Raw genomic sequence first — 14,373 nt, forward strand, 5'->3', positions numbered from 1 at the left:
ATTAATAAAGTCCAGTTACAGCTTCTAACAGAAACTAACAGATAATAATAATAATACTATAACCAGCCAGGTGATTAGTAATAGAGTTATAGTCATTAATAAAGTCTAGTTACAGCTTCTAACAGAAACTAACAGATAATAATAATAATAATAATAATAATACTATAACCAGCCAGGTGATTAGTAATAGAGTTATAATCATTAATAAAGTCCAGTTACAGCTTCTAACAGAAACTAACAGATAATAATAATAATACTATAACCAGCCAGGTGATTAGTAATAGAGTTATAGTCATTAATAAAGTCCAGTTACAGCTTCTAACAGAAACTAACAGATAATAATAATAATAATAATAATACTATAACCAGCCAGGTGATTAGTAATAGAGTTATAGTCATTAATAAAGTCCAGTTACAGCTTCTAACAGAAACTAACAGATAATAATAATAATAATACTATAACCAGCCAGGTGATTAGTAATAGAGTTATAGTCATTAATAAAGTCCAGTTACAGCTTCTAACAGAAACTAACAGATAATAATAATAATACTATAACCAGCCAGGTGATTAGTAATAGAGTTATAGTCATTAATAAAGTCCAGTTACAGCTTCTAACAGAAACTAACAGATAATAATAATAATAATACTATAACCATCCAGGTGATTAGTAATAGAGTTATAGTCATTAATAAAGTCTAGTTACAGCTTCTAACAGAAACTAACAGATAATAATAATAATAATAATACTATAACCAGCCAGGTGATTAGTAATAGAGTTATAGTCATTAATAAAGTCCAGTTACAGCTTCTAACATAAACTAACAGATAAAATAATAATAATACTATAACCAGCCAGGTGATTAGTAATAGAGTTATAGTCATTAATAAAGTCCAGTTACAGCTTCTAACAGAAACTAACAGATAATAATAATAATACTAATACTATAACCAGCCAGGTGATTAGTAATAGAGTTATAGTCATTAATAAAGTCCAGTTACAGCTTCTAACAGTAACTAACAGATAATAATAATAATACTATAACCAGCCAGGTGATTAGTAATAGAGTTATAGTCATTAATAAAGTCCACTTACAGCTTCTAACAGAAACTAACAGATAATAATAATAATAATACTATAACCAGCCAGGTGATTAGTAATAGAGTTATAGTCATTAATAAAGTCCAGTTACAGCTTCTAACAGAAACTAACAGATAATAATAATAATACTATAACCAGCCAGGTGATTAGTAATAGAGTTATAGTCATTAATAAAGTCCAGTTACAGCTTCTAACAGAAACGAACAGATAATAATAATAATACTATAACCAGCCAGGTGATTAGTAATAGAGTTATAGTCATTAATAAAGTCTAGTTACAGCTTCTAACAGAAACTAACAGATAATAATAATAATACTATAACCAGCCAGGTGATTAGTAATAGAGTTATAGTCATTAATAAAGTCCAGTTACAGCTTCTAACAGAAACTAACAGATAATAATAATAATACTATAACCAGCTTGGTGATTAGTAATAGAGTTATAGTCATTAATAAAGTCTAGTTACAGCTTCTAACAGAAACTAACAGATAATAATAATAATACTATAACCAGCCAGGTGATTAGTAATAGAGTTATAGTCATTAATAAAGTCCAGTTACAGCTTCTAACAGAAACTAACAGATAATAATAATAATACTATAACCAGCCAGGTGATTAGTAATAGAGTTATAGTCATTAATAAAGTCCAGTTACAGCTTCTAACAGAAACTAACAGATAATAATAATAATAATAATACTATAACCAGCCAGGTGATTAGTAATAGAGTTATAGTCATTAATAAAGTCCAGTTACAGCTTCTAACAGAAACTAACAGATAATAATAATAATACTATAACCAGCCAGGTGATTAGTAATAGAGTTATAGTCATTAATAAAGTCCAGTTACAGCTTCTAACAGAAACTAACAGATAATAATAATAATACTATAACCAGCCAGGTGATTAGTAATAGAGTTATAGTCATTAATAAAGTCCAGTTACAGCTTCTAACAGAAACTAACAGATAATAATATTAATAATACTATAACCAGCCAGGTGATTAGTAATAGAGTTATAGTCATTAATAAAGTCCAGTTACAGCTTCTAACAGAAACTAACAGATAATAATAATAATAATAATACTATAACCAGCCAGGTGATTAGTAATAGAGTTATAGTCATTAATAAAGTCCAGTTACAGCTTCTAACAGAAACTAACAGATAATAATAATAATAATACTATAACCAGCCAGGTGATTAGTAATAGAGTTATAGTCATTAATAAAGTCCAGTTACAGCTTCTAACAGAAACTAACAGATAATAATAATAATAATACTATAACCAGCCAGGTGATTAGTAATAGAGTTATAGTCATTAATAAAGTCCAGTTACAGCTTCTAACAGAAACTAACAGATAATAATAATAATAATAATAATACTATAACCAGCCAGGTAATTAGTAATATAGTTATAGTCATTAATAAAGTCCAGTTACAGCTTCTAACAGAAACTAACAGATAATAATAATAATAATAATACTATAACCAGCCAGGTGATTAGTAATAGAGTTATAGTCATTAATAAAGTCCAGTTACAGCTTCTAACAGAAACTAACAGATAATAATAATAATAATACTATAACCAGCCAGGTGATTAGTAATAGAGTTATAGTCATTAATAAAGTCCAGTTACAGCTTCTAACAGAAACTAACAGATAATAATAATAATAATACTATAACCAGCCAGGTGATTAGTAATAGAGTTATAGTCATTAATAAAGTCCAGTTACAGCTTCTAACAGAAACTAACAGATAATAATAATAATAATACTATAACCAGCCAGGTGATTAGTAATAGAGTTATAGTCATTAATAAAGTCCAGTTACAGCTTCTAACAGAAACTAACAGATAATAATAATAATACTATAACCAGCCAGGTGATTAGTAATAGAGTTATAGTCATTAATAAAGTCTAGTTACAGCTTCTAACAGAAACTAACAGATAATAATAATAATACTATAACCAGCCAGGTGATTAGTAATAGAGTTATAGTCATTAATAAAGTCTAGTTACAGCTTCTAACAGAAACTAACAGATAATAATAATAATACTATAACCAGCCAGGTGATTAGTAATAGAGTTATAGTCATTAATAAAGTCCAGTTACAGCTTCTAACAGAAACTAACAGATAATAATAATAATAATAATACTATAACCAGCCAGGTGATTAGTAATAGAGTTATAGTCATTAATAAAGTCCAGTTACAGCTTCTAACAGAAACTAACAGATAATAATAATAATAATAATACTATAACCAGCCAGGTGATTAGTAATAGAGTTATAGTCATTAATAAAGTCCAGTTACAGCTTCTAACAGAAACTAACAGATAATAATAATAATAATAATACTATAACCAGCCAGGTGATTAGTAATAGAGTTATATTCATTAATAAAGTCAAGTTACAGCTTCTAACAGAAACTAACAGATAATAATAATAATAATAATACTATAACCAGCCAGGTGATTAGTAATAGAGTTATAGTCATTAATAAAGTCCAGATACAGCTTCTAACAGAAACTAACAGATAATAATAATAATAATAATACTATAACCAGCCAGGTGATTAGTAATAGAGTTATAGTCATTAATAAAGTCTATTTACAGCTTCTAACAGAAACTAACAGATAATAATAATAATACTAATACTATAACCAGCCAGGTGATTAGTAATAGAGTTATAGTCATTAATAAAGTCCAGTTACAGCTTCTAACAGAAACTAACAGATAATAATAATAATAATACTATAACCAGCCAGGTGATTAGTAATAGAGTTATAGTCATTAATAAAGTCCAGTTACAGCTTCTAACAGAAACTAACAGATAATAATAATAATAATACTATAACCAGCCAGGTGATTAGTAATAGAGTTATAGTCATTAATAAAGTCCAGTTACAGCTTCTAACAGAAACTAACAGATAATAATAATAATACTATAACCAGCCAGGTGATTAGTAATAGAGTTATAGTCATTAATAAAGTCCAGTTACAGCTTCTAACAGAAACTAACAGATAATAATAATAATACTATAACCAGCCAGGTGATTAGTAATAGAGTTATAGTCATTAATAAAGTCTAGTTACAGCTTCTAACAGAAACTAACAGATAATAATATAATAATACTATAACCAGCCAGGTGATTAGTAATAGAGTTATAGTCATTAATAAAGTCCAGTTACAGCTTCTAACAGAAACTAACAGATAATAATAATAATAATACTATAACCAGCCAGGTGATTAGTAATAGAGTTATAGTCATTAATAAAGTCCAGTTACAGCTTCTAACAGAAACTAACAGATAATAATAATAATAATACTTTAACCAGCCAGGTGATTAGTAACAGAGTTATAGTCATTAATAAAGTCCAGTTACAGCTTCTAACAGAAACTAACAGATAATAATAATAATAATACTATAACCAGCCAGGTGATTAGTAATAGAGTTATAGTCATTAATAAAGTCCAGTTACAGCTTCTAACAGAAACTAACAGATAATAATAATAATACTATAACCAGCCAGGTGATTAGTAATAGAGTTATAGTCATTAATAAAGTCTAGTTACAGCTTCTAACAGAAACTAACAGATAATAATAATAATACTATAACCAGCCAGGTGATTAGTAATAGAGTTATAGTCATTAATAAAGTCCAGTTACAGCTTCTAACAGAAACTAACAGATAATAATAATAATAATAATACTATAACCAGCCAGGTGATTAGTAATAGAGTTATAGTCATTAATAAAGTCTAGTTACAGCTTCTAACAGAAACTAACAGATAATAATAATAATACTATTACTATAACCAGCCAGGTGATTAGTAATAGAGTTATAGTCATTAATAAAGTCCAGTTACAGCTTCTAACAGAAACTAACAGATAATAATAATAATAATAATACTATAACCAGCCAGGTGATTAGTAATAGAGTTATAGTCATTAATAAAGTCCAGTTACAGCTTCTAACAGAAACTAACAGATAATAATAATAATACTATAACCAGCCAGGTGATTAGTAATAGAGTTATAGTCATTAATAAAGTCCAGTTACAGCTTCTAACAGAAACTAACAGATAATAATAATAATAATACTTTAACCAGCCAGGTGATTAGTAACAGAGTTATAGTCATTAATAAAGTCCAGTTACAGCTTCTAACAGAAACTAACAGATAATAATAATAATAATACTATAACCAGCCAGGTGATTAGTAATAGAGTTATAGTCATTAATAAAGTCCAGTTACAGCTTCTAACAGAAACTAACAGATAATAATAATAATACTATAACCAGCCAGGTGATTAGTAATAGAGTTATAGTCATTAATAAAGTCCAGTTACAGCTTCTAACAGAAACTAACAGATAATAATAATAATACTATAACCAGCCAGGTGATTAGTAATAGAGTTATAGTCATTAATAAAGTCCAGTTACAGCTTCTAACAGAAACTAACAGATAATAATAATAATAATAATACTATAACCAGCCAGGTGATTAGTAATAGAGTTATAGTCATTAATAAAGTCTAGTTAAAGCTTCTAACAGAAACTAACAGATAATAATAATAATACTATACTATAACCAGCCAGGTGATTAGTAATAGAGTTATAGTCATTAATAAAGTCCAGTTACAGCTTCTAACAGAAACTAACAGATAATAATAATAATAATAATACTATAACCAGCCAGGTGATTAGTAATAGAGTTATAGTCATTAATAAAGTCCAGTTACAGCTTCTAACAGAAACTAACAGATAATAATAATAATAATAATACTATAACCAGCCAGGTGATTAGTAATAGAGTTATAGTCATTAATAAAGTCCAGTTACAGCTTCTAACAGAAACTAACAGATAATAATAATAATAATAATACTATAACCAGCCAGGTGATTAGTAATAGAGTTATAGTCATTAATAAAGTCCAGTTACAGCTTCTAACAGAAACTAACAGATAATAATAATAATAATACCATAACAAGCCAGGTGATTAGTAATAGAGTTATAGTCATTAATAAAGTCCAGTTACAGCTTCTAACAGAAACTAACAGATAATAATAATAATAATAATACTATAACCAGCCAGGTGATTAGTAATAGAGTTATAGTCCTTAATAAAGTCCAGTTACAGCTTCTAACAGAAACTAACAGATAATAATAATAATAATAATAATAATACTATAACCAGCCAGGTGATTAGTAATAGAGTTATAATCATTAATAAAGTCCAGTTACAGCTTCTAACAGAAACTAACAGATAATAATAATAATACTATAACCAGCCAGGTGATTAGTAATAGAGTTATAGTCATTAATAAAGTCTAGTTACAGCTTCTAACAGAAACTAACAGATAATAATAATAATAATACTATAACCAGCCAGGTGATTAGTAATAGAGTTATAGTCATTAATAAAGTCTAGTTACAGCTTCTAACAGAAACTAACAGATAATAATAATAATAATACTATAACCAGCCAGGTGATTAGTAATAGAGTTATAGTCATTAATAAAGTCCAGTTACAGCTTCTAACAGAAACTAACAGATAATAATAATAATAATAATAATACTATAACCAGCCAGGTGATTAGTAATAGAGTTATAGTCATTAATAAAGTCCAGTTACAGCTTCTAACAGAAACTAACAGATAATAATAATAATAATACTATAACCAGCCAGGTGATTAGTAATAGAGTTATAGTCATTAATAAAGTCCAGTTACAGCTTCTAACAGAAACTAACAGATAATAATAATAATACTATAACCAGCCAGGTGATTAGTAATAGAGTTATAGTCATTAATAAAGTCCAGTTACAGCTTCTAACAGAAACTAACAGATAATAATAATAATAATACTATAACCAGCCAGGTGATTAGTAATAGAGTTATAGTCATTAATAAAGTCTAGTTACAGCTTCTAACAGAAACTAACAGATAATAATAATAATAATAATACTATAACCAGCCAGGTGATTAGTAATAGAGTTATAGTCATTAATAAAGTCCAGTTACAGCTTCTAACATAAACTAACAGATAATAATAATAATAATACTATAACCAGCCAGGTGATTAGTAATAGAGTTATAGTCATTAATAAAGTCCAGTTACAGCTTCTAACAGAAACTAACAGATAATAATAATAATACTAATACTATAACCAGCCAGGTGATTAGTAATAGAGTTATAGTCATTAATAAAGTCCAGTTACAGCTTCTAACAGTAACTAACAGATAATAATAATAATACTATAACCAGCCAGGTGATTAGTAATAGAGTTATAGTCATTAATAAAGTCCAGTTACAGCTTCTAACAGAAACTAACAGATAATAATAATAATAATACTATAACCAGCCAGGTGATTAGTAATAGAGTTATAGTCATTAATAAAGTCCAGTTACAGCTTCTAACAGAAACTAACAGATAATAATAATAATACTATAACCAGCCAGGTGATTAGTAATAGAGTTATAGTCATTAATAAAGTCCAGTTACAGCTTCTAACAGAAACGAACAGATAATAATAATAATACTATAACCAGCCAGGTGATTAGTAATAGAGTTATAGTCATTAATAAAGTCTAGTTACAGCTTCTAACAGAAACTAACAGATAATAATAATAATACTATAACCAGCCAGGTGATTAGTAATAGAGTTATAGTCATTAATAAAGTCCAGTTACAGCTTCTAACAGAAACTAACAGATAATAATAATAATACTATAACCAGCTTGGTGATTAGTAATAGAGTTATAGTCATTAATAAAGTCCAGTTACAGCTTCTAACAGAAATTAACAGATAATAATAATAATAATAATACTATAACCAGCCAGGTGATTAGTAATAGAGTTATAGTCATTAATAAAGTCTAGTTACAGCTTCTAACAGAAACTAACAGATAATAATAATAATACTATAACCAGCCAGGTGATTAGTAATAGAGTTATAGTCATTAATAAAGTCCAGTTACAGCTTCTAACAGAAACTAACAGATAATAATAATAATAATAATACTATAACCAGCCAGGTGATTAGTAATAGAGTTATAGTCATTAATAAAGTCCAGTTACAGCTTCTAACAGAAACTAACAGATAATAATAATAATAATAATACTATAACCAGCCAGGTGATTAGTAATAGAGTTATAGTCATTAATAAAGTCTAGTTACAGCTTCTAACAGAAACTAACAGATAATAATAATAATACTAATACTATAACCAGCCAGGTGATTAGTAATAGAGTTATAGTCATTAATAAAGTCCAGTTACAGCTTCTAACAGAAACTAACAGATAATAATAATAATAATACTATAACCAGCCAGGTGATTAGTAATAGAGTTATAGTCATTAATAAAGTCCAGTTACAGCTTCTAACAGAAACTAACAGATAATAATAATAATAATAATAATACTATAACCAGCCAGGTGATTAGTAATAGAGTTATAGTCATTAATAAAGTCCAGTTACAGCTTCTAACATAAACTAACAGATAATAATAATAATAATAATACTATAACCAGCCAGGTGATTAGTAATAGAGTTATAGTCATTAATAAAGTCCAGTTACAGCTTCTAACAGAAACTAACAGATAATAATAATAATACTAATACTATAACCAGCCAGGTGATTAGTAATAGAGTTATAGTCATTAATAAAGTCCAGTTACAGCTTCTAACAGTAACTAACAGATAATAATAATAATACTATAACCAGCCAGGTGATTAGTAATAGAGTTATAGTCATTAATAAAGTCCAGTTACAGCTTCTAACAGAAACTAACAGATAATAATAATAATAATACTATAACCAGCCAGGTGATTAGTAATAGAGTTATAGTCATTAATAAAGTCCAGTTACAGCTTCTAACAGAAACTAACAGATAATAATAATAATACTATAACCAGCCAGGTGATTAGTAATAGAGTTATAGTCATTAATAAAGTCCAGTTACAGCTTCTAACAGAAACGAACAGATAATAATAATAATACTATAACCAGCCAGGTGATTAGTAATAGAGTTATAGTCATTAATAAAGTCTAGTTACAGCTTCTAACAGAAACTAACAGATAATAATAATAATACTATAACCAGCCAGGTGATTAGTAATAGAGTTATAGTCATTAATAAAGTCCAGTTACAGCTTCTAACAGAAACTAACAGATAATAATAATAATACTATAACCAGCTTGGTGATTAGTAATAGAGTTATAGTCATTAATAAAGTCCAGTTACAGCTTCTAACAGAAATTAACAGATAATAATAATAATAATAATACTATAACCAGCCAGGTGATTAGTAATAGAGTTATAGTCATTAATAAAGTCTAGTTACAGCTTCTAACAGAAACTAACAGATAATAATAATAATACTATAACCAGCCAGGTGATTAGTAATAGAGTTATAGTCATTAATAAAGTCCAGTTACAGCTTCTAACAGAAACTAACAGATAATAATAATAATAATAATACTATAACCAGCCAGGTGATTAGTAATAGAGTTATAGTCATTAATAAAGTCCAGTTACAGCTTCTAACAGAAACTAACAGATAATAATAATAATAATAATACTATAACCAGCCAGGTGATTAGTAATAGAGTTATAGTCATTAATAAAGTCTAGTTACAGCTTCTAACAGAAACTAACAGATAATAATAATAATACTAATACTATAACCAGCCAGGTGATTAGTAATAGAGTTATAGTCATTAATAAAGTCCAGTTACAGCTTCTAACAGAAACTAACAGATAATAATAATAATAATACTATAACCAGCCAGGTGATTAGTAATAGAGTTATAGTCATTAATAAAGTCCAGTTACAGCTTCTAACAGAAACTAACAGATAATAATAATAATAATAATACTATAACCAGCCAGGTGATTAGTAATAGAGTTATAGTCATTAATAAAGTCCAGTTACAGCTTCTAACAGAAACTAACAGATAATAATAATAATAATAATACTATAACCAGCCAGGTGATTAGTAATAGAGTTATAGTCATTAATAAAGTCCAGTTACAGCTTCTAACAGAAACTAACAGATAATAATAATAATACTATAACCAGCCAGGTGATTAGTAATAGAGTTATAGTCATTAATAAAGTCCAGTTACAGCTTCTAACAGAAACTAACAGATAATAATAATAATAATAATAATACTATAACCAGCCAGGTGATTAGTAATAGAGTTATAGTCATTAATAAAGTCCAGTTACAGCTTCTAACAGAAACTAACAGATAATAATAATAATAATAATACTATAACCAGCCAGGTGATTAGTAATAGAGTTATAGTCCTTAATAAAGTCCAGTTACAGCTTCTAACAGAAACTAACAGATAATAATAATAATAATACTATAACCAGCCAGTTGATTAGTAATAGAGTTATAGTCATTAATAAAGTCCAGTTACAGCTTCTAACAGAAACTAACAGATAATAATAATAATACTATAACCAGCCAGGTGATTAGTAATAGAGTTATAGTCATTAATAAAGTCCAGTTACAGCTTCTAACAGAAACTAACAGATAATAATAATAATAATAATACTATAACCAGCCAGGTGATTAGTAATAGAGTTATAGTCATTAATAAAGTCCAGTTACAGCTTCTAACAGAAACGAACAGATAATAATAATAATACTATAACCAGCCAGGTGATTAGTAATAGAGTTATAGTCATTAATAAAGTCCAGTTACAGCTTCTAACAGAAACTAACAGATAATAATAATAATAATACTTTAACCAGCCAGGTGATTAGTAATAGAGTTATAGTCATTAATAAAGTCTAGTTACAGCTTCTAACAGAAACTAACAGATAATAATAATAATAATAATAATAATACTATAACCAGCCAGGTGATTATTAATAGAGTTATAGTCATTAATAAAGTCCAGTTACAGCTTCTAACAGAAACTAACAGATAATAATAATAATAATAATACTATAACCAGCCAGGTGATTAGTAATAGAGTTATAGTCATTAATAAAGTCCAGTTACAGCTTCTAACAGAAACTAACAGATAATAATAATAATACTATAACCAGCCAGGTGATTAGTAATAGAGTTATAGTCATTAATAAAGTCCAGTTACAGCTTCTAACAGAAACTAACAGATAATAATAATAATACTATAACCAGCCAGGTGATTAGTAATAGAGTTATAGTCATTAATAAAGTCCAGTTACAGCTTCTAACAGAAACTAACAGATAATAATAATAATAATAATACTATAACTGTAATATTGCCTGTGTTTAGCTGGTGTTGAAGAGTCAGGCGCAGGACAGCAGATATGAGTAATAAACGTAATTTACTCAAATATTCACAAATACAACACAATAATTCGAGCCCACAATAACGGACCGTATTACAAACAAACAATCATTCACAAACAAACATGGGGGAACAGAGGGTTAAATAATGAATGAATAATTGGGGGAATGAAACCAGGTGTGTAAGACAAGGTCAAAACAAATGGAAAATGAAAAGTGGATCGGCGATGGCTAGAAGGCCGGTGACGTCGACCGCCGGACGCCGATCGAACAAGGAGAGGGACCGACTTCGGCGGAAGTCGTGACAAAAACCAGTCAGGTGCGCAGGTGAATTTATTTGCTGTATTCCTGAACAAAAGCACCAGTGAACAATTGTAAAGGATGAATTGCATAAAGAAATATTTGTGTAAATATATTCATGACAAGAAATAAAAACAGTAACTTGTTGATTGAATCAGACACTGTATTGTACCTTTACACATTAACCAATCACGTCTTCTCTTTACGTTTTGGGTCCACAGTCAGCTTCGGGGATTTGTGTGAGCAAGCCCCACAAACAAATCAGTTGAACTGCAAACAGTTTTCATGGGCCTTGTTTCCTGTGCACCTGCCAACTGGACATTATGTCTTATTTTTCCCAAGTGGAAGCTGTGTTGCTTGGGAAAGAGGGAGAGCAGGACCTGCTTCCTGCTTGGAGCTGTGGTGCTTGGGAAAGAGGGAGAGCAGGACCTGCTTCCTGCTTGGAGCTGTGGTGCTTGGGGAAGAGGGAGAGCAGGACCTGCTTCCTGCTTGGAGCTGTGGTGCTTGGGAAAGAGGGAGAGCAGGACCTGCTTCCTGCTTGGAGCTGTGGTGCTTGGGGAAGAGAGAGAGCAGGACCTGCTTCCTGCTTGGAGCTGTGGTGCTTGGGGAAGAGAGAGAGCAGGACCTGCTGCCTGCTTGGAGCTGTGGTGCTTGGGGAAGAGAGAGAGATCAGGACCTGCTGCCTGCTTGGAGCTGTGGTGCTTGGGGAAGAGGGAGACCAGGACCTGCTGCCTGCTTGGAGCTGTGGTGTTTAGGGAAGAGGGAGAGCAGGACTTGCTGCCTGCTTGGCGGATGTAGTTTCTTTCTTGGCATTCATGTGGTTCTCATGAAGCTCACATGCCAGATCCAGTGGTGCTGAGGATGCAAACATTTATTTATTTTACATCTGTACACCGTGAGTGTTGCTTTACCACTCTCCATCACACTGTGAGTGTTGCTTTACCTCTCTCTATCACACCGTGAGTGTTGCTTTACCACTCTCCATCACACTGTGAGTGTTGCTTTACCACTCTCTACACACTGTGAGTGTTGCTTTACCACTCTCTACACACTGTGAGTGTTGCTTTACCTCTCTCCATCACACCGTGAGTGTTGCTTTACCTCTCTCCATCACACTGTGAGTGTTGCTTTACCCCTCTCCATCACACTGTGAGTGTTGCTTTACCACTCTCCATCACACTGTGAGTGTTGCTTTACCTCTCTCTACACACTGTGAGTGTTGCTTTACCTCTCTCCATCACACTGTGAGTGTTGCTTTACCACCCTCCATCACACTGTGAGTGTTGCTTTACCTCTCTCCATCACACCGTGATTGTTGCTTTACCTCTCTCCATCACACTGTGAGTGTTGCTTTACCACCCTCCATCACACTGTGAGTGTTGCTTTACCTCTCTCCATCACACCGTGAGTGTTGCTTTACCTCTCTCCATCACACTGTGAGTGTTGCTTTACCACCCTCCATCACACTGTGAGTGTTGCTTTACCTCTCTCCATCACACTGTGAGTGTTGCTTTACCACTCTCCATCACACTGTGAGTGTTGCTTTACCTCTCTCCATCACACCGTGATTGTTGCTTTACCACTCTCCATCACACCGTGAGTGTTGCTTTACCTCTCTCCATCACACTGTGATTGTTGCTTTACCACTCTCCATCACACTGTGAGTGTTGCTTTACCACTCTCCATCACACTGTGAGTGTTGCTTTACCACTCTCCATCACACTGTGAGTGTTGCTTTACCACTCTCTACACACTGTGAGTGTTGCTTTACCACTCTCCATCACACTGTGAGTGTTGCTTTACCACTCTCCATCACACTGTGAGTGTTGCTTTACCTCTCTCCATCACACTGTGAGTGTTGCTTTACCACTGTCCATCACACTGTGAGTGTTGCTTTACCACTCTCTACACACTGTGAGTGTTGCTTTACCTCTCTCCATCACACTGTGAGTGTTGCTTTACCACTCTCCATCACACCGTGAGTGTTGCTTTACCACTCTCTACACACTGTGAGTGTTGCTTTACCACTCTCCATCACACTGTGAGTGTTGCTTTACCACTCTCCATCACACTGTGAGTGTTGCTTTACCTCTCTCCATCACACTGTGAGTGTTGCTTTACCACTCTCCATCACACCGTGAGTGTTGCTTTACCACTCTCTACACACTGTGAGTGTTGCTTTACCACTCTCCATCACACTGTGAGTGTTGCTTTACCACTCTACATCACACTGTGAGTGTTGCTTTACCTCTCTCCAACACACTGTGAGTGTTGCTTTACCTCTCTCCATCACACTGTGAGTGTTGCTTTACCTCTCTCCATCACACCGTGAGTGTTGCTTTACCACTCTCCATCACACTGTGAGTGTTGCTTTACCACTCTCCATCACACTGTGAGTGTTGCTTTACCACTCTCCATCACACTGTGAGCGTTGCTTTACCACTCTCCATCACACTGTGAGTGTTGCTTTACCACTCTCTACACACTGTGAGTGTTGCTTTACCACTCTACATCACACTGTGAGTGTTGCTTTACCTCTCTCCATCAAACTGTGAGTGTTGCTTTACCACTCTCCATCACACTGTGAGTGTTGCTTTACCACTCTCCATCACACTGTGAGTGTTGCTTTACCTCTCTCCATCACACTGTGAGTGTTGCTTTACCTCTCTCCATCA

The sequence above is a fragment of the Salmo trutta genome, chromosome 15 (assembly GCF_901001165.1).
Source record: "Salmo trutta chromosome 15, fSalTru1.1, whole genome shotgun sequence".
Lineage (NCBI taxonomy): Eukaryota > Metazoa > Chordata > Actinopteri > Salmoniformes > Salmonidae > Salmo > Salmo trutta.